This window comes from Schistocerca piceifrons, chromosome 7 (genome assembly GCF_021461385.2).
Source record: "Schistocerca piceifrons isolate TAMUIC-IGC-003096 chromosome 7, iqSchPice1.1, whole genome shotgun sequence".
Classification (NCBI taxonomy): Eukaryota; Metazoa; Arthropoda; class Insecta; order Orthoptera; family Acrididae; genus Schistocerca; species Schistocerca piceifrons.
The window spans coordinates 492,824,123-492,845,701 of record NC_060144.1 but is presented as its reverse complement, the minus strand read 5'-3'; the positions used below and the strand labels follow the sequence as shown (position 1 = coordinate 492,845,701).

The 21,579-nt window shown below is 41.1% G+C and overlaps 1 protein-coding gene and 1 pseudogene across 1 annotated transcript in view; one reads left to right on the top strand and one right to left on the bottom strand.

The window, feature by feature from the left end:
* LOC124805180 (soluble guanylate cyclase 88E) overlaps positions 1-21,579 on the top strand; it is a 352,299-nt gene that overhangs the window by 120,460 nt on the left and 210,260 nt on the right. The gene's annotated exons all lie outside the window — the stretch shown is intronic.
* Positions 12,968-13,085, bottom strand: LOC124709491 (annotated as a pseudogene).

Sequence of the window (21,579 nt, the reverse complement as noted above, 5' to 3'; positions counted from 1 at the left end):
CAGAAGTTAAGTCGCAAAGTGCTCAGAGCCATTTGAACCACCTGCATTTTTAGTCAATGCCTGTACCAGTGTTGACTCAGATAGAAGAAAACAATCAAATGCCTTCACTGTGAATTGTCGTTCTGCCCTCTCCTCTGTACCGTTCGGAAGCGCAAACTGACCAGTAACCCCGTTTTTCCCTCTCCCACCTATGTCAGGACACAACAGTTCTTTGATATACAGGTTGGTCCTAAACTATACGTCAAAAATATAACGGCAGGTAGAGGGGATCTAAATAAGCAGATGTCGTATATGAATCTGTGTGCGATAATGCCTGCTTTGAACCGGTAGAGAGCGCTGATGACCGCAGTGTATGAAAGCGCTTGCCAGCTGGATTTACCACTTCCTGCACGGATCTCGAGCAGCAGTGCGGAGCTGGCCGACATGCGTTTCGTGTATGGGGCTGCACAAGAAAATGGATTACCTGCTCAGAGGATGTACAGGGAGCGATTCCTGGATAGGAATCAGCCGGATAGCCAAACATTCGAGTGTCTTCATCGGGAGTTACGCGCGAGTGGATCCTTTTATGCTTCCAGGTGCAGAATTGGCATTGGAAAATATCGCAGAACGCCTGCAGTAGAACAAGGAATACAAAACACAGTAGATGGTAATCCTTCGACTAGCTCGAGAGCTGTAGGACGTGCGTTGGATGTGAGCCATCAAAGTGTTTTGGGGACTTTACGTGCGGACGCAATGCATCCGTATCATTTACAGAGAGTGCAAGCAACTACCCTACATGATTATCTTCCACGTCTCAATTTTGCTCGTAGGTACCTACAGCAGACTGCAGCCAATGAAACGTTCCCTGCAAATGTTTCATTTACTACAATTACGCGGCCTGGTATGTTGAACATCCCAAATTCTCACCCATGGGCTCATTGCAACCCACATAGCACAATAGCATACGTCTACCAAGAAAGGTTTTCCATTAATATTTGGGCAGGCACTGTGCACTGGAACTTAGTAGGACAGTACATTCTACGTAGTCGTTTAATTGCCCACACATTGCCCACACATACCCGAACTTCTGGGCGATTTCCTCTAGCTGTCCGCAGACGAATGTGGTTTCAGCACGATGGAGCCCCAGCTCACTTCAGTCGAAACTTCAGGAATCACAAGGGCAATGTCTACGACCAGCAGTGGATAAGACGGAGCGGTCCAGTTGCCTGGCCACCGCATTCTTCAGATTTAAACAACGTGGTTTTTTTCTTGTTGGGTCATATGAAAAGCTTGGTGCACGAGAACCCCGGCACATCTGAAGATGAGCTAGTGCCTCGCGTGTCTGTTGTTGCTGGGCAGGTGATCGACATGTCTGACGTCTTTTCTAATATACTCCGATCCACGCGCCTTCGCTATGAACCCTATATCGGTGTTGGCGGCCACTCTTTCAAACACCTATCGTAAACTATTAATAAATTTCTGATGTCATTTGTCGTCACATGCCTTTTCAGTTTCCTGTTATTCATTCTGCTGTACAAGCTAGTGCTGTAATGTGTCATTACCGCACACTCATTCCTATACGAAATCTACTCATTTAGATTTTCTCTAGCTGCCTTTACATCTTTGACATATAGTTTATGACCACCCTGTATATGTGGAACACTAGAGAAGAAAGACTGCACTATGAGCTTGTGTATTTATCTAATCTGATTTGCTGAGAGCCACGAGGCGTTCTCTTACATCGGACAAGTTTTTCACACATACGGTACCTTTTTACATCATGGTTCCCTAGAAGCAACAATTTTATTGTGACAGGCAGAGTCTGCAGTGACAATGTGAGTAAATAATACTGACAGTTAATACTGGCAGTACTTCTACTACTGCTGCTCCACTAACGATGATAACTACAATAATAATAATGATAGTAAGATTGACACTGGTGATAGTGGCAGATATAAAAAGAATTTATAGGCTACAAAATTGATGTTTTCTGATTTATGGAGTTCTGGGGAAAGGAGTTTTAAGGAGACTGCCGCAACTAAGAGTATTGGGAAATGAACAAATTGCAATTGAAAATATTGATGTAGTGGAGCAACAAATGCGTACACGGACAATGGTAATCATTATTGCAGCTTTAGCAGATACGTCATTAACTGTCTTCTGAAGCTGGAGATGCTATTGAGTTCTCTAATATAATGCGGGAGGTTATTTCGAGACTGCAGCAGTATGTGATATTAGACTTCTGCTTCCTAAGACTAAACTCTAAACTCCTCCCGCACAGGCCATGAAGGCCCAAAAGGTTGTAACCTCCCCACAAAAATTATTTAATTAAAATATGAACCAAGAACCAAGTGTAACCTCCGCACAATAATAATAATTAAATGAATTTTTGAATATCGTAACCTCTGAACAAAATTGGCTCCCATTTATAATCTCTGTGCAGAAATGCATTCACATTTAATGTACCCACAAAATTCTTTTCTCATTTAATGTTAAGTTCGAAACAGAAAAATTCCTAAACACCAAAATAATAAAAAAATTCAGTAACCTGGTAAATTTTATGACGACAGCAGCGCTGCGTCTCGGCCCTGTATTCTGAATAAAAAAGCAAAAATTCTTACCTCAATAAAAACTGCGAATATATCTGCTCTTACATAAAAAAGTTTTGGCACTGCTCCGTGCAATGCTGGCCTATGCTTTGTGATTCGTGAAAGGAATAATTATTCATTGGATAAAATCTTTAAATTGAAATGAATGCTTTTTTTAAAAAAATAATTACTTTATATTATAAAAATTATTATTGGGGCATTTTTAAAAGAAATTGATGACAGTTAATATACATTACTAGATATGCGCAAGGCTGCTTCTTTACCTTCTACAATAATACCCATCCTCCAGAGTCTCGACCAGAGCAGACTCCCGACACGCGCCGACACGCGCACACAACTGCCGACTACAGTCGACTCACGCAGACTACACAGGACTACTGCCGACTAGCGACAAGCAACAACTAACTACATACTGCTCTCTGGTCAGAGACTCTCCCATGCCTCGCCCATCGCCGGCAACGCATACGTCTTACATAACCCTCCACTGGGGAGGGGGGGGGGGGCAAAAATTTGGCAGTAATGGTGAGTCAATTGGACTTGCCATGAGCAACAAATTTTTCTTACATATATATAAGTGCAGAACATGAAATAAAATATAGTGCACATGCACTGAGTACAGAACATATCAAGCAATGACAAAATGTATACACAATGAGTACAAAACATATTAACAAATGGCAAAAGTGCACACGCACTGTAGTACAGAACATATCAGGAAATCACAAAATGTATAGGCAATGAGTACAAATCATATTAACAAATGACATAAAGTGCACACGCACTGTAGTTCAGAATATATCAGCAAATCACAAAATGTATACGCAATGAATACAAATCATATTAATAAATGACATTAAGTGCACATGCACTGTAGCTCAGAATATATCAGGAAATCACAAAATGTATACGGAATGAGTACAAATCATATTAACAAATGACATAAAGTGCACACGCACTGTAGTTCAGAATATATCAGGAAATCACAAAAAGTATACGCAATGAGTACTAATCATATTAACAAATGACATAAGTGCACACGCACTGTAGTGCTGAATATCAGGAAATCACAAAATGTATACGCAATGATTTTTTTTTTTTACTATTTTACAAGAACTAGGATAGGAAAGGGAAGGATTGCATCATGGTTGTAGCACATTAGGCTGCATGCAGCTGCGCTGAAAGTCCATATCTTTCTGCAGAAGCACAACACCAAGTGAGACGATCTGAAGTTCTTTTCCCTGAAGTATTAATCAGTGTAGCCAAGACACTGAAATGTCGTATTAATATTCTATGTTATCATTTTGGTAGTACATTAGGTACACCAAACAGTGGGACCATAATAACATCTCCATCGCTCAAGGTGGTGGACAGCATGTCGTGTCAACACCACGTTCTTGTAAGATACACCAACGTAGAATCAGTGCAAAAACCAAATATAGTGCTCCATGAGCATGAGGATAGACAGGACAAACGGATATTGCAGTAATTTCTGGTAATTAGGTCAGAAGGTGAAGGACATTAAGTCTTATGCCATTCTTCATTGATAATTACACTAGTCTATCAACTAATTTGAGTAATTGGCACTCATTGACCAGTTACAAAACATCAGAAGTCATCATTCAAAACAGGAGCTAATGAGTGTAGCATCAAGCTTCTGGTATTCATATATATAGCATGTAAGTGACACAATATAAATTTAAAGTATAAGAAACAGTGGCATTCATTGGCTAGCAAGTATTGAATATAACAAAACATTTTTCATCATTCAAGTGACATATGACATATTTAAAAATAATTATTGGCACTCATTGACCAGTTACAAATCAGCAGAAGTCATCGTTCAAAACAGGAGTTAAACAGTGTAGCATCAAGCTACTGGTATTCATATATATAGCATGAGAGTGACATAATATAAATTTAAAATTTAAGAAACAGTGGCATTCATTGGCTAGCAAGTATTGAATATTACAAAACATTTTTCATCATTCTAGTGACATATGACATATTTAAAAATAATTATTGGCACTCATTGACCAGTTACAAATCATCAGAAGTAATCATTCAAAACAGGAGTTATTGAGTGTAGCATCAAGCTACTGGTATTCATATATACAGCATGAAAGTGACATAATACAAATTTAAAATATAAGAAACATTGGCATTCATTGGTCAGCAAGTATTGAATATTACAAAACATTTTTCATCATTCAGGTGACATATAACATATTTAAAATTTAACACTCTGTAGCTATTACTCAAAGTCTGTGGTTGAGAAAAAATTATTCAGTATTACTCATAACTCTTTTAAATTGGTATCATTATTTGGGATTGGTAATACATTTTTTTGTGCTAGCAATGCGTTGCGTTGGGATCGATAATTAATTGCTGGGGCACAACAATATTTGCTTTTGACTTATTGCTGCAAATGAAGATGGGTAACATCATTTGTCATGAGTCAGCTGTAGCAAGGTTATGAAACAAATAGAGTATATGTGATCACATTCATGAATGACACAGGTTTAATGACCAACTGCTTATAGCACATTAATTTCATGAATAATTTCTCCTGCAAAAAATACAAAATGGATTATGAAGCTGAAAGAAGAAACGCATATTATGCTGAAAAGTAGTGAACTTTGAATTAACAGGTAATGAAATGTGTATTAAATATATATGTTCTCTACCTGTCCTTTCCAAAACCTTCAGTCATCATACCATGCGACATAAGACATACTGTCAAAACGAACTGCAACAAATACTTAAATAACTACATAGCATAAATACATAAACTTCAACGTTATCCTCATCTGCAAAGAAAAACTTCATTATCGTTACTATCATCACCTGCAAAGAAAAACTTCATTATCCATATCATCATAACTCCATTATTATCAACACCTGTAAAGAAAATCTTCATTATCCATAGTAGCATATTCTTCATCACTATTCATCATCATTCATTATCATCTGCAAAAAAGTCACTTCATTATTCATTATACAACTATTCATGGTATAGAGTTCCTTATTTCTAGCGTATTTCATCACTAAAACTAAGAGGTGTAGTTCTGTCTGACAGTCTGCATCAATCGCCTCGTATTCTGAAAGAAAAAATTAGTTAAGACTGCTATCATACGATGTGTATAGTATATTCTTGTTAATGCTTGTTAATTCTGATCCATTTACTCTTCGTGACGAGGTATTGCATCTTCTTTCGTTCATTTCGAAGGTGAAATGCCCATTTCTGTTTAACTTATTTCTTGTACACGTTATTTCTTTCTGAAAATAATGAACAATGATTAATGTCTTGCATTTAAATCATATACCCATTAAATAAAAGCTGGTTTCTAGTGATATAATTGAGCATACAGCATAGCATGACAGAAAACGTAATATGTCAAAAACATAGATAGTGTGCAGGTACAAAAATGTCCACAGAGTATCACAATGTAGCAGCAAAAAAAAAAAAAAAAAAAAAAATGTTAAATAGTCACAATGTTGAGCTATCATAAGGCAAAATGTCAAAGTCAACTAGTGTTTGTTACATCTTAAATATTTCATAGTGCATACAAGCAAAACAGGAAAACAAACATACATACATGAAAAATGGAAAATGTGCACAGTCTGATGTATAACGACAAGAAAAGCGACCTGCTAACCTTACCTTGCCGGGCACTTGCCAAGAATATATATGATACTCATCAGTAAGTAGTCACATAAATATAATTGCATAAGTGGTCATAAAGTGTGTAAGTTCATCTGGAAAAATATGCACGGTCTGATGTGTAACGACAAGAAATGCGACCTGTTAACCTTACCTTGCCGGGCACTTGCCAAGAAAAAATATGAAAATCATCAGTAAGTGTTCATGTGAATATAATTGCATAAGTGGTCATAAAATGTGTAAGTTCATCTGGAAAAATGTACACGGTCTGATGTGTAACGACAAGAAGAGCCTCTGTTGGATAGATAGTGCGTACGTACTAATACCTTCTGTCCAATGTGAAAGTCACGGCGTGTACAAACCTGTTTCTGCTGTCTTCTCCGGCGCTCTGCGGCACGTTTGATGTTGTTCAGCGCAATGTCAATTATTTCATGGTGTCGTAGTCGACGAGATGTAGGAAAGGTTACTAATTCTTCAATTTCGTTAGGTGGTTCAACATTTTTCAGTATAATAGTCGGAGATAGCATAGTAGATTCATTTGGTATGGAATTAATTACATCCTGGAATGAGAGTATGTGTGTGTCCCAATCAATATGTTTTTTATGGAACTATATTCTGCACAGTTTACCAATTTCTTTCATTAATCGTTCACAAGGGTTCAAAGAAGCATGGTACCTAGATATATAGATCGGAGAAATGTTTCTAGCTCGTAACATACGTGTCCATATAGCAGATCGAAACTGTGGTCCATTGTCGGAAATTACTTTCAATACATGCCCTACATGAAATACACTCCTGGAAATTGAAATAAGAACACCGTGAATTCATTGTCCCAGGAAGAGGAAACTTTATTGACACATTCCTGGGGTCAGATACATCACATGATCACACTGACAGAACCACAGGCACATAGACACAGGCAACAGAGCATGCACAATCTCGGCACTAGTACAGTGTATATCCACCATTCGCAGCAATGCAGGCTGCTATTCTCCCATGGAGACGATCGTAGAGATGCTGGAAGTAGTCCTGTGGAACGGCTTGCCATGCCATTTCCACCTGGCGCCTCAGTTGGACCAGCGTTCGAGCTGGACGTGCAGACCGCGTGAGACGACGCTTCATCCAGTCCCAAACATGCTCAATGGGGGACAGATCCGGAGATCTTGCTGGCCAGGGTAGTTGACTTACACCTTCTAGAGCACGTTGGGTGGCACGGGATACATGCGGACGTGCATTGTCCTGTTGGAACAGCAAGTTCCCTTGCCGGTCTAGGAATGGTAGAACGATGGGTTCGATGACGGTTTGGATGTACCGTGCACTATTCAGTGTCCCCTCGACGATCACCAGTGGTGTACGGCCAGTGTAGGAGATCGCTCCCCACACCATGATGCCGGGTGTTGGCCCTGTGTGCCTCGGTCGTATGCAGTCCTGATTGTGGCGCTCACCTGCACGGCGCCAAACACGCATACGACCATCATTGGCACCAAGGCAGAAGCGACTCTCATCGCTGAAGACGACACGTCTCCATTCGTCCCTCCATTCACGCCTGTCGCGACACCACTGGAGGCGGGCTGCACGATGTTGGGGCGTGAGCGGAAGACGGCCTAACGGTGTGCGGGACCGTAGCCCAGCTTCATGGAGACGGTTGCGAATGGTCCTCGCCGATACCCCAGGAGCAACAGAGTCCCTAATTTGCTGGGAAGTGGCGGTGCGGTCCCCTACGGCACTGCGTAGGATCCTACGGTCTTGGCGTGCATCCGTGCGTCGCTGCGGTCCGGTCCCAGGTCGACGGGCACGTGCACCTTCCGCCGACCACTGGCGACAACATCGATGTACTGTGGAGACCTCACGCCCCACGTGTTGAGCAATTCGGCGGTACGTCCACCCGGCCTCCCGCATGCCCACTATACGCCCTCGCTCAAAGTCCGTCAACTGCACATACGGTTCACGTCCACGCTGTCGTGGCATGCTACCAGTGTTAAAGACTGCGATGGAGCTCCGTATGCCACGGCAAACCGGCTGACACTGACGGCGGCGGTGCAGAAATGCTGCGCAGCTAGCGCCATTCGACGGCCAACACCGCGGTTCCTGGTGCGTCCGCTGTGCCGTGCGTGTGATCATTGCTTGTACAGCCCTCTCGCAGTGTCCGGAGCAAGTATGGTGGGTCTGACACACCGGTGTCAATGTGTTCTTTTTTCCATTTCCAAGAGTGTAGAAAATGTTTTACAAATGCTTTCGAAACAGTTTTAGCAGTAGCTTTGCGTAACGGAGTAAAGGTAATAAATTTTGAAGTGAGTTTAACAGCGATGAAGATGTAGCAAAAACCTCTATTAGTTCTGGGAATCGGGCCAAAAATGTCTACAGCGGCCATATGTCTCAATTTAACAGGTACAATGGGATGTAATGAAGGAATATGTGAAGTCGTATCTGACTTAGCTTTCTGGCAGATTTTACATGACGCTAAAACTCGTCGAATACGTTTCTCCATGTTGGTAAAATAACAGTTCTGTCTCAATATAAGAAAACATTTTCTGGCTCCGTAATGTGCGTAACTTAAATGAGTACACCAGATTAATTTGTTAACACGCTCGTCAGGAATGCATAATAACCAATTGTTGCTGTCAGGGTGAGAGCGGCGAAACAGAATGTTATTGCGTACAGTGAATGGTTTCTAATGGTAACATTATTCCTATCTTGCCAAAGGTGTTAAATTTCTTTCCACACGTTGTCTTTACTCTGCTCTTGTGCTATGTCTTGTAATGACGACGAAATGAAACTTTCAAATGCAACTTGTTGAATGTACATGACGCTGAAATTTGCTTTGCAGAAGTTGGTTGCAATGTCTTGCTGATTGTTGCTGAGAGAACGGGATAGTGCGTCTGCTACAATATTTTGTGTACCGGGAATGTGAATAATTGTAAAATTAAATTCCTGCAAATAAAGTTTCCATCTACTTAATCTGTCGTGTGTAAATTTAGTGGAAAGTAAAAACTGTATCGCTCTATGATCTTTGTAAACGGTAGTGTGTCTTCCATAAAGAAAATGCCGAAATCTCGTAAATGCCCATACAACACATAGTGTTTCAAGTTCTGTAACAGAATAATTGCGTTCAGCAGGTGACAGAATGCGACTCGCAAAGGCTATGTTTTTAATTACTGTAGTGCCATCTTCTTCAATTTCCTGAAAAATGTGTACGCCTAAAGCGGTGTTAGAACTGTCGGTAGCAATGAAAAAATTTCTAATAAGATCTGGATATGATAAAAGTAGTGCATTCAACAAAGCTTGTGTTAGATTGACTAATTCAGACAATTGGTTTTTCATGTAAAAGTGTGTCTCAGATGTCGTCAAAAATAATAACATTTTCGTGAACAAGATTCTCTGTGTCAAAAGTATTGCTTACGTTGCTGGAAGATGCAACCTGTACTGTATCTGGTCAAATTCTTTCTGACGTGCCATTATTTGGGGGAGGATGCTGTGGCATTTCAACTATTTGTACTGTTCTGTTATTTCTTCCTGATGTATTACGTTCGGGATGATATCTACTGTCTGGTTCATTCATGATAATCTGTTGTTGTGGATGATTCTGCTGCTGATAAGACTGACTGTTATTAAACGTACGCTGAAAATTGTGCTCATTACTTTTACGTCTATCATGATACTCATTCCTATACGGTGCATGGCGATAGGAATTGAAATGGCGTGTTTTCTGTACGTACTGATTCCCTTGTTGCTGTGCATTACTATTTGTTGGGGCCGACGCTACACGTGTATGTGGCGAAACATTAAAGCCTGGTTGACCTTGTACATTACATTGTTGGTTAGGTATGCTAACCGACTGGTTTTGTTGCTGTTGCGGAGAAAAACCTCTATTGTTACCAAAATGTGTTCGCTGTTGCTGATAATTTTACACATATTGATGATTAAATTTTTATCTGTTATTAAAATTACGCTGTTATTTCTTCTCATTCTGGGAGTGTCTAATGAAAATTGTCATTTTCGGTAAAATTTGTCATATCAGTTTTTCTGTACTCATTCTTAATCCTAGATAGATCGATAGTTAAAGAGCTATTTTGACAGAAATAAGGATAGTAGAAGAGAAGGCAGCAGTACACAAAACTAAAGAGGAAACAGCACTACTACGGCTCGGGGCCCTGTGCACGCTACGGCACATATTCATCGAAGTGTAATGAATCCCCTGAGGTCATTACGCGCTGCAAATAAATTTCAATTTCTGCGTTACAGGCAATGCCGGTGAAAATTCAGAAGCAAATTGTTGTATCCATGCTAATTCTAGTTTCTGCATTACAGGTAAAGGCGGTGAAAGTACAAAAATAAATTGTTGTATACAGTTCAAAGCGTGTACCTGTGCTCTGTCGTTTTTAAATACCTTAGATTTTCTTACGGATAAAAATTGCTCGTAATCAACATTACCGTCTCTGAATTGTTGAACAGGTTCACGATTGCATAAGAATCTGTTTGTCTGTGTCACTTCGGATTCTAAGTCGCGTGGTTTCTGTAAATTACCTAAGTTACACTGGCTGTGTGAGTGTGTCAAATGTTCGGAATGTGGCGTATGCTGTGCCGTGTTAGAGGCTAAAACATTTTTCATTTCTGTTACTTTAATACGTTCGTCAATTTGGCTGATCTGTTGTTCAAATTTCTTATTGACTTCCGTATCCAGAGTGCGTGAAACTTCTGCTGACATTAAATTAAACTCGTCGCGTATCTGTGTTGCGTTTCCTGAACATTGTTCAGTGACTGCATTAATTTCATCTCTAAGTGATTCTGTTGTGGCTGCATGTGTATTATTTAATTCTTGTGCAACAGATCTAGTTTCTTCACTACTGTTCGTAGCATAAGTCTTAGTATCCTCACGTAATTGTTCCTTAGTATCATAACGTTGCACGGTAACGGCTGTAATCTGTTCACTAAGTTGTTTGTTGTGTTCATTAAGGTTGTCGTGTTTGCACGATTCATTAGGTTGTTTGAAATGGTTGTCGAAACTTTCATTAAGTTGTTTGTACGATTCATTAAGTCGTTTGAAATGGTTGTCGAAACTTTCACTAAGTTGTTGTTTGAGATTTTCATTATTTTCATTAATTTGTTTGTGATTCTTGTCGTATTCTTTCTTAAACTGTAGCAATACTGCCATAATTTGATCCAAGCCAAAATTAGCGACTCTATTTTCTATGCTGTGTGTTGGTGTATCTGCATTTGTCACGTTTTCTGTAACCATTTGGTCATTCTGTAATTCGTGAAAATGTTTCCCAATCGGATGTGCACTGTTAGTCACTATCTCGGAATCAAATAAATCTGTCGTACTTTGAGTACACTGTTCATTTTCGTTAGATAAATTTATCTGTTCACAATTCAAATTTTGCAAATCGGGTGTGTTAAACTGGGCAGCGTTCATTGTAACAGAACTTCCCGCGTCATCAATTGTCGTTAAATTAACAGTGGACACAACTGAATTTGTTTGCTCAGCATTAGCATTAAAATCATTACTAGTGGTCGGTAGGCACTGATTGTCTGTAAATGGAGGATTGTCATCATTACACTGAGTGTCGCAAGTATTATCGGTCAAATTATTAGAGTCGGCTATTTCACTCATTGTACATCGCGATGTACTGTTAAAAGTTTTTCGCGGCATTTTCACTAATCAAAATTAAGCACAAATGAAACAAGGACAATGCAAAATGCAACCAACACAATTACAACAAAGAGCAACAAATTGCCGATGATCTGTGAAAGAAAGAGTGACAAATTAGTAAATGCGTTGCGCCAGATGCAAACTACATTTAAATAAATAAGAGCAGATATATGACTACTTCTCAGAAGATTCACAAAGAAATACGATCCTGGCCGTATGTCGCCAAGTGTAACCTCCCCACAAAAATTATTTAATTAAAAGATGAACCAAGAACCAAGTGTAACCTCCGCACAATAATAATAATTAAATGAATTTTTGAATATCGTAACCTCTGAACAAAATTGGCTCCCATTTATAATCTCTGTGCAGAAATGCATTCACATTTAATGTACCCACAAAATTCTTTTCTCATTTAATGTTAAGTTCGAAACAGAAAAATTCCTAAACACCAAAATAATAAAAAAATTCAGTAAACTGGTAAATTTTATGACGACAGCAGCGCTGCGTCTCGGCCCTGTATTCTGAATAAAAAAGCAAAAATTCTTACCTCAATAAAAACTGCGAATATATCTGCTCTTACATAAAAAAGTTTTGGCACTGCTCCGTGCAATGCTGGCCTATGCTTTGTGATTCGTGAAAGGAATAATTATTCATTGGATAAAATCTTTAAATTGAAATGAATGCTTTTTTTAAAAAAATAATTACTTTATATTATAAAAATTATTATTGGGGCATTTTTAAAAGAAATTGATGACAGTTAATATACATTACTAGATATGCGCAAGGCTGCTTCTTTACCTTCTACAATAATACCCATCCTCCAGAGTCTCGACCAGAGCAGACTCCCGACACGCGCCGACAACTGCCGACTACAGCCGACTCACGCAGACTACACAAGACTACTGCCTACTAGCGTCAAGCAACAACTAACTACATACTGCTCTCTGGTCAGAGACTCTCCCATGCCTCGCCCATCGCCGGCAACGCATACGTCTTAAAAGGTACCGACTGGCCTCCGCGTCATCCTCAGCCCACAGGCGTTACAGGATGCGTATATGGAGGGGCATGTGCCAACAGCGCTCGGCAGACCGGATGGTCACCCATCCAAGTGCTAGCCCAGCCCGACAGTGCTTGACTTCGTTGATCTGACGGGAACCGGTGTTACCACTGCGGCAAGGCCTTTGGCATTTCCTACCATCAGTAAATTCCTACTTCCGCAACCACTCTTTAAGTTATTCTTCTTTAGTTTGTCATGCCCTTGGGTAACTGACTCAGAGTGTGAATAATTCTTAGGTGTGTGGTGTGCTGCAGTTGTTTCCAGATCCCTTGACAGACGTCCTACCACATTCTATATCTACACCTACATCGGCATATATATTCCGCAGCCCACCATACGGAGTATGGCGGAGGATACCTTTCAACACTGCTAGTCGTTCCCTTTCCTCTTCCAGTCGCATATACAGCAAGATAAAAGAAGTCTGATCTTGTACGGCAGCACATAGACAGTCGTTTTTTCCCCCTTGTCTTCACGGTCCTTACGTAAAATGTATGTTGTGATAGTCAGTTCAATCTGCATTCTGTCGCAAATGATGGTTCGCCGAACTTTCTCAATAGTGTTTCACGAAAAGAAAGGATTCTCATTTGAGGTCACGTAGCATTTCCGAAATACTTTCGAGCTGATCAGGCCTATCGGTAACAAATCTAGCAACATTGTTTCGATGTTTTCCTGTTATCCAAACTGCTGACGGTCACAATCACTCTGACAGTACTCAAGAATGGGTCGCCCAGTGTTCTACAAGTTGTCTCGTTTATAGAGAACTACACTTGAATTCTCTCAATAAACCGTAGTCGTCTATTCGCCCTTCCTACTACCGTCATTTTGTGTTTGTTCCGTTTCACGTCGCTTTGCAATATTACACCAAAATTGACTGAACCTTTGTCAAGCAGTAAACCGCTTAAACTTTATTCGAACGTTAAGGAACTGTTTTTCGTATTCTTCTGCATTAATTAAAATTTTTTCACATTTAGAACAAGCTGCCATTCATCACATAAAATCCAATTTCTGCCTAAGTCACCTTATATACTCCTACATCAACTTAAAGACAACATTTTCCCCTACGCTACATCGTTAGTAGCAGCTGGATTGTTCATGCATATAGGAAACAACAGCTTCCTATCTGTGGTACGCAAACTGTAAGACCTTCAGTACACACACCATCAGATTTGTGACTTGTCGCTCTAACAAAGTAGGCGAGTGTCAGAAATATGTCTCGTGGTCTTATCGTGGCGTGTTTATCTTCTGCCGTTAGGTCAGACGATAGAAATGCCACTTGCACGCTTAGAGTAGCAGATTGACGGTGACCAACTTTAAACAGAACTTGATTAATTTTCACACACATTTATTAAAATAATAACAAGCTTAAAAATTACTTAACTTGCTTCAGGATGCTATTTACAGTTGACAATCTGAAGTTCCTTTGGTATTGGTACGTTAATCTTATTCTCAAATACGAGGGGCGTTCAGAAAGTAAGCTCCGATCGGTCGCGAAATGGAAACGACTATGAAAATCCGATAAAGCTTTGCACAGATGTGTTGGGTAGTGTCTCTAGTATAACCCCAGTTAGCATCACGTCGCTCTTCTCATTTCTGAGCTCGCAGTGAGTGCGTAAAGATGTCTAGAAAATAGTGTCTGCCGCCAAGTACGAGGGCCTGGTGAGAAATTTCGCCTGAAGCTATGCAGCTAACATTACATAACTGTCGTGCTGTTTCTTCTTCAAGACAATTCTCAGCCGCATTCTGCAGGGGCAATGAAGATTCTCCTGCATCGTTTTCAAATGGAAATGTGAGATAACCCACAACACAGTCCGCAATTGTCTCCCCCTGAGTTTCATCTCTGGTCACATGAACCGCTGTCTTTGAAGACAACATTTTGACACAGACAACGAGGTGTAGGCCAGCGTGGAGAATTGGCGGAAAGCACTGGCGGCTGCCTTCTATGATGAGGCTATTGAAAAGTTGGTACAACGCTATGACAAAAGTCTAAGTCAGAACGGCGACTACGTAGAGAAGTAGCTGAAAGGTGTCGCTAATTGTTACAAGTAAAACATTTCTGATGTTCACTGTGGTTTCAATTTGGCAATCAATCGGAGCTTACTTTCTGAACAGGCCTCGTATATCTCTGATACTTGACAAAAGTGTCTATACATTTATCTTCATAGTTATGTACAGGAATATGGTAATCTTACTAGGCGCAGACTGAAACTTGACTATAGACTGGTACGGACAGTGCAGTGTGACTAATCAGAGGTCTGTACACTCGTTATAATACCTCGCACGTTCAGGTATCACTGCGCGAGTGTGATCCGCGAGTAGAAAAGGTTCTAAGTTAGCAGCAATCTCATTGGCTGAGTGACATATTAATACGCGGATCGGCGGAAGCAGAATTTGGTCCATCTCTATGGCAGCGCCATCTCGTAGTGCGGAGACGGTTGAGCGCTGCGCTTGCGCTGTTGTGCTTAGTGGGGCGCGCTCTAGTGGGAAAGTTGTGTACGCCCTGACTACGCGGAACCATGTACACAACACTATCACACTTCCCTGAGGAACTCCTGCAATAACCTTATCTCTGATGAACATTTTCCGTCCATGATATGTACTCACTTCTACTACTAAAAAGTTTTCGAGCCACTCACATACTTGAGTTTCGTTCGGTCGGACATTCAACAGTTACAGTGTGGCACTGTGTTGAATGCTCTCCGCAAATCTATCAGTGTAGCACCTGCCAGTTGTCCTTCATCCATGATTCACAGGACATAATGCGAGCAAAGGGGAAACTGGGTTTCGCACGAGTGATGCTTTCTAAATCCATGCTGATTTCCGGAGAGACGCGTTTCTCTCTCAAGGAAATTTATTGTACTCGAACTTAAAATTGGCTCCAGGATTCAGCACCAAACTGATGTTAAGGATGGTGATCTATGAAACTGCGGATCCATTCTTTAGGCCTTCTTATACATAGGTGTCATCTGCGCTTTTTTCCAATAGCTTGGGACTTGTCGTGAACGAGTGATTGGGAATGAAAGAAATCTAAGTAAGATGCCTCACGTCTCTTTAACAGTCGTTTGTTTTCTGGTTTCAAAAAGCTTTACGAATCTTATGGTACTCTAGCGCACTATTTAAACCTTTTAGTTATTGGTTTTTAGTGGCAGAGCTCCTATCGTAAATTTCTTTCAACTTTATCATGAGACAAAACATTATGACCACCTGTTTAATAGTCTATTTGTCCATCTTTGGGACGAAATACTTCACAGATTCTGCGTTCAGGGTTCCTGCAGTTTGTTGGTAGCTTTGGGGAGGTATGTGGCATTAGATGGATACGCACAGGTCATATAAATCGCATAGGTAACGGGCCGCTGATATGGTTACGCAGTGATGGCGCCCGATAGCGCCCTATAGGATTTATATCAGGCGAACCTGGTAGCCGAGACATCAACTGAGTTCACTATAATGCTCCTCAAACCACTGTAGCACGGCTCTAGCTCCGAGACACGGACAGTTACACTGCTGAAAAATGACATCGATGTCAGGGAAGACATCAAGCATCAAGGGATGGAAGTTGTTCGCATCTATCAGCGTGTCTTCGATTACTCTCACAGGTCCCATGCAAGCACAGGAGAATGTCTCCCGTAACCTAATACAAGTACTGCGTGCTTAGTGCGCTGCGCGTGTAGAGCCGCTGTTCACTTCGATCAAGACATTTGTGGAGACGACCAGCAACGTTGTGTAGCAAAACTTTGATTCACCCAAAAAGCCGACACATTTACATTTTTTTTTATCTTATTGGACTTAACTGCTAAGGTTATCAGTCCCTAGGGTTACACACTACTTAACCTAAATTATCCTAAGGACAAACACACACACCCATGCCCGAGGGAGGACTCGAACCTCCGCCGGGACCAGCCTCATGCATTTACATTGATCGATGGTCGAATCCCGATGTCCCCGTTGACCACTGCAATCGTAACTGACGGTGTCGTTAGGTCAACATATGAGGAACTAGGGGTAGTCTGCCCTGGAGCTCCATGTTCAACAATGTACGATGAACTGTTTGCTCCCAAACACTTGTGCGTGAGCCAGCGTTGTACTCTTTCGGTAGAGATGCTACAGGTCACCATCTATGCTACTTTACAGAGCAGGCAAGCCTCCGAACTCCACGTTCTTTGAAGAGTCGTGGACGTCCAACCATTTTCTTCAACCCTTTTCCATAGATGCTCACGACAATAGCACGTGAACATTCGACCAGTTTCGTCGTTTTCGAGATAGTTGTTCTCAGGCTCCGGATAATAATAATCTGCCTTTTGTCAAAGTCTCTCATCTCTATGAATTTCCTCATTTGCAGTCCGTATCATTGCTTGAGTGACCCTTTCCGAGTCTGCTACGCTTACATTGTTTTGTTATTGCGTCACGTGTCCACAACACCAACAGGCGGCAACCAACGTCGCGTTTGGTGGTAGCCATTTATGTTTTGGCTGTACACGCTAGACGTATTAATTTTTCCAATGAGTGATACATGTAGTTTTCGAAAATATTCTGTTGACAAGTTTCACAGTCTAAATGTAACAGTAATAGTTTTTAACTAAAGCAGCAAACACTATGAATAGCTCTAATCCTGGTGCAGCCGAAGCAATATTCAGTGCACGTGCCGGCGGCCATGATCCTCAGTACTCATCTACAACCACGTCCGATAAACAATCAGGCGTGTCCGCGGTTTAATCTTTTGTTTCTACTTCTCTCTTTGTTTTTACTGCCTAAAGCCTGCTTCCTATAAACCTCTGGAATTGTAATCAATGTGAATAAAACCGAACGAAATGGCGGAACACGTAAGACAATTGGCACGATTTAGGAAGTGTTCGCGCGGCCCCTCCCGCCGGAGCTTCGAGTCCTCCATCGGGCATGGATGTGTGTGTTGTTCTTAGCATAAGTTAGTTTAAGTAGCGTGTAAGTCTAAGGACCGACGACCTACGCAGTTTGGTCCCTTAGGAATTTACACACATTTGAACGTTTTAGGAATTGTTATTTTTTAGATCGGCGTCGTAAAGCAAGAATTCGCATCAATGTAGTCGGGTCTGCAATGGCATTTCCAACTGAAGTGGTGTGCCTCAAAGAAACGAAAAACAGTTTTTGATACAAGTAACAGCAATTCAACTCCCTTAGAGCGTACATCTATCAGGAAGAAAAGAATAGCAACAGTAATATGCACAATTTTGTACAAAACCACATATCTCAATCAGGAAGAAAAGAATAGAAACTATACCATGCACAGTTTTGTACAAAACCACATTTTGTTAAGAATCATTCTGCAGAAAAATGAGTGGATATGGGGATACTAAAAAAGACTTATAATTAAATAATACCTTAACGTGAAGACTGCAAAGGAATCCGTAATTAGTAAATATTACTGAGTAAGAATTTATTTTAGGAACTTTAAACAACCGGATAGAAAATTACATGCAGCGATTTCTGAAGGACTGTATAGTAATTTATCACGTCGAGATTCCCGACACCAATAATGTGAACACAGTAATTATTAAGCTATCTCTTCAGCACTACTTCAGACATTAGTTGTGTCCATGCCACATTGTGTTGGGGCACCTACGCGTGCTCGCGGGGGGCCCTACACGATATTAGGCAGCTGTACCAGTGGCTCTTCAGTGTATTTGTTTTACGTTAGGACATTACGCACTGCAGGTGAACTGCAACAGTTTGAGCGCCTTGTAAATAGTCACATGACGCAGTGCAACTCTTCTCAGTTTCTAATAATACCCACCCCTCAAAATAAAACATTTACAAGTAAATCCAAACCCTGCGGACAACCATGAGGCGAATCGCAAAGCGTACTTCCAACGGTCCATGTATTAGGGCTTTTACCCATTCCATTCACATGCTGACTGCGGCCGCGACATTATTGGACTCTGGAAGTTCAGACTGAAGACTACAACAAAACGTTGAAGCTCACTATCTGAGTCAATTGGAGCCATGTTGGTTAAGTTTAGGAACCGCGACTATGTGGAAAAATTATTTGTATATTTCTGCTCCTAGTCACATTTATTCATTTTGTGTTTGCTCGTTATCAGGCGTTTATGCATACATACGTATGTTACTTATAAATAAAATGTCTTAATCCAGATTAACACAGAACACCGTATTGTTCACTGTTCCGCTGCTGGAGTAGCTATTGGGGTATTTCGGGAGAGAGGAGGGCCAGAAGTCGATTTCCTACTGGCGTGGATCTGTGACTCGTTTATTGTGGTTGAAACGAAGGCCAGTGTGGGATGCGGATAGTTTTTCATCAGTTGTTACGTTGCGATAATCTTGCGAGACATTTCCAATATTTCCCGTTGTTCACTTAAGATTTTGGCGTTGTTGGTTCACTGGCGGAACTGTTATGTAACATTAGACATTTGCATTGCTTAGTCTGACACTGACTTGGACATGTTTCACTGCACAGTGCGTTTGTATATAGATGTAAACAGAATACAGTTGATACAATATGGCGGTCTTGCAGTCTGTGGATGAGTATCGACAGTCGCTTCTTTACAGCGATATTCCTGTAACTAAGTGTTAGGTACTCATTTGTTTCGCACTGGTACTTCTTAAATCCGCTAGAGGCTATTGAAGAGTTTTGAGGTTTATAATTCAGTTATACCTATAAGAATATTATGTCCATTTTGTTGTATTGTGCAAAATTTCAATATTATCTTTGATTTTCATTAATGTGTTTTGCTACCACTGATTTGTTACGTTTCCCCGGTGTAATGTTCTTTAAATGTTCTCTAAACATTCTTTAAATAGAATTCAGAAAATCTGTGTCCGTGTGGCACTTCTGATATTTGTTGCGTTGGCTACAGGTAATTTTGCAAATACCACAGCGTCAAGTGCTCTGTCCGATTTATGCTTGAAACTCATTTTAATATGTTGCATTAAACATAATCTAAATAAGTATGATGTAGAAGGAAAATATAAGTATTAATTAGCGAGCTCTGGGTTTTCTGGATGGTGCGCTAGAGAGAAGTAGGAACGCCCTGAAATCAGCATGCGTTGCGCGTTGTGGAAAGCACAGTTCTAGCCCGTATGGCCACATCCCCCTGTATCTGTCACGGCCCCCTACGCCGCTCTCAACAAGGGGTATACGTATCTGGCGCTCGGCGTATGTACTGTGCATCTGAACGGACGGATGGGACCAGGTGATAAGCGGTTATCAGAGAACCGAGAGTTACACTGCGGCCCCGTTTCCGCACAGCCACAATCGCCGACTCACGGCGTTTGTCCTGCCAGCACCTCGTCTACATCTACCTATATTGATACTACGTAAATCGCATTTAAGTGCCTGGCAAAGAGTTCATCAAACCACCTTCGCAATAATTCTCTATTATTCCAATCTCGAACAGCGCGCGGAAGAAAGGAAAAACTATGTCTTTCGGTGCGAGTTCTGATTTCACTTATTTTATTATGATGATAGTTTCTGCATATGTAGGTCGGCGTCAACAAAATACTTTCGCATTCGGAGGAGAAAGTTGGCGATGGGAATTTCGTGAGAAGATTCCGCCGCAACGGAAAACGCTCTTGTTTTAAAGATGTCCACCCCAAATCATGTATGTTGTCAGTGACACTCTCTCCCCTATTTCGCGATAATACAAAACGTGCTCCTTATCTTTGAACTTTCTCGACGTACTCCGTTACTCCTATCCAGTGAGCAATCCACACCGCGTAGCAGTACTCCAAAAGGGGACAGACAAGCTTTATGTAGGCGGTCTCTTTAGTAGACCTCTTGCATCGTCAAGTGTTCTGTCAGTAAAAAGCATGCTATGGTTCGCCTTCGCCACAGCATTTGCTGTGTCTTCTTTCCAATTTAAATTGTTCATTACGGTAATTCCTAGGTACCTAGTTGAATTTACAGCCTTTAGATTTGACTGATTTATCATGTAACCGAAGTTTAATGGATTCCTTTTAGCACTCATGTGGATGATCTTACATTTTTCATTATTCTGGGTGAACTGCCAACTTTCGTACCATACAGCTATCTTTCCTAATTCGTTTGTCAACTTGATGTGATCTTCTGATGACTTTATTAGACGACAATTTTTGTGTCCTCTCTTTGTCACTATAGGCTTGTACCATGGGAAGCATGGATTGGATGTTGTTTGGTGGCTGGTAGCGTCTTCCTATAACACAATTGCACGTATTTATTAACAGGGTTCCTTATTAACGTAAACTGGATGCTACTTAAGATAGTCTAGGTATTGTGGTACAAGTTCTCTGTAATAGTCCACGTTAGCCTCACTGCTGATGAAGTACGAAGTCCCACTATATGCACTATTCTGGTTTCTATGCGCTGCCTGCGACTGTCTAAGACTGCAAGTGACTGCGCTGCAACTGATAACTTGACTCGTTGACTCACTGGATGACAGACTGGAACTCACTGGATGACTGACTGCGTCCTCCATTCCGCGGCGGCGGTGTAAGTACTGGCGGCCGAGAGGGCGTTGTCGGCGCGTTTCTTGCGAGTCTGTCTTTGGCCTCTATCGATCTTCTCGCAACATCTTCGCCGCCTGGAGTGCTGGCGCCAGCTTACGCCAGCACAATAACCGACAGCATCATCTGCAAACAACATAATAAGGCTTCTCAG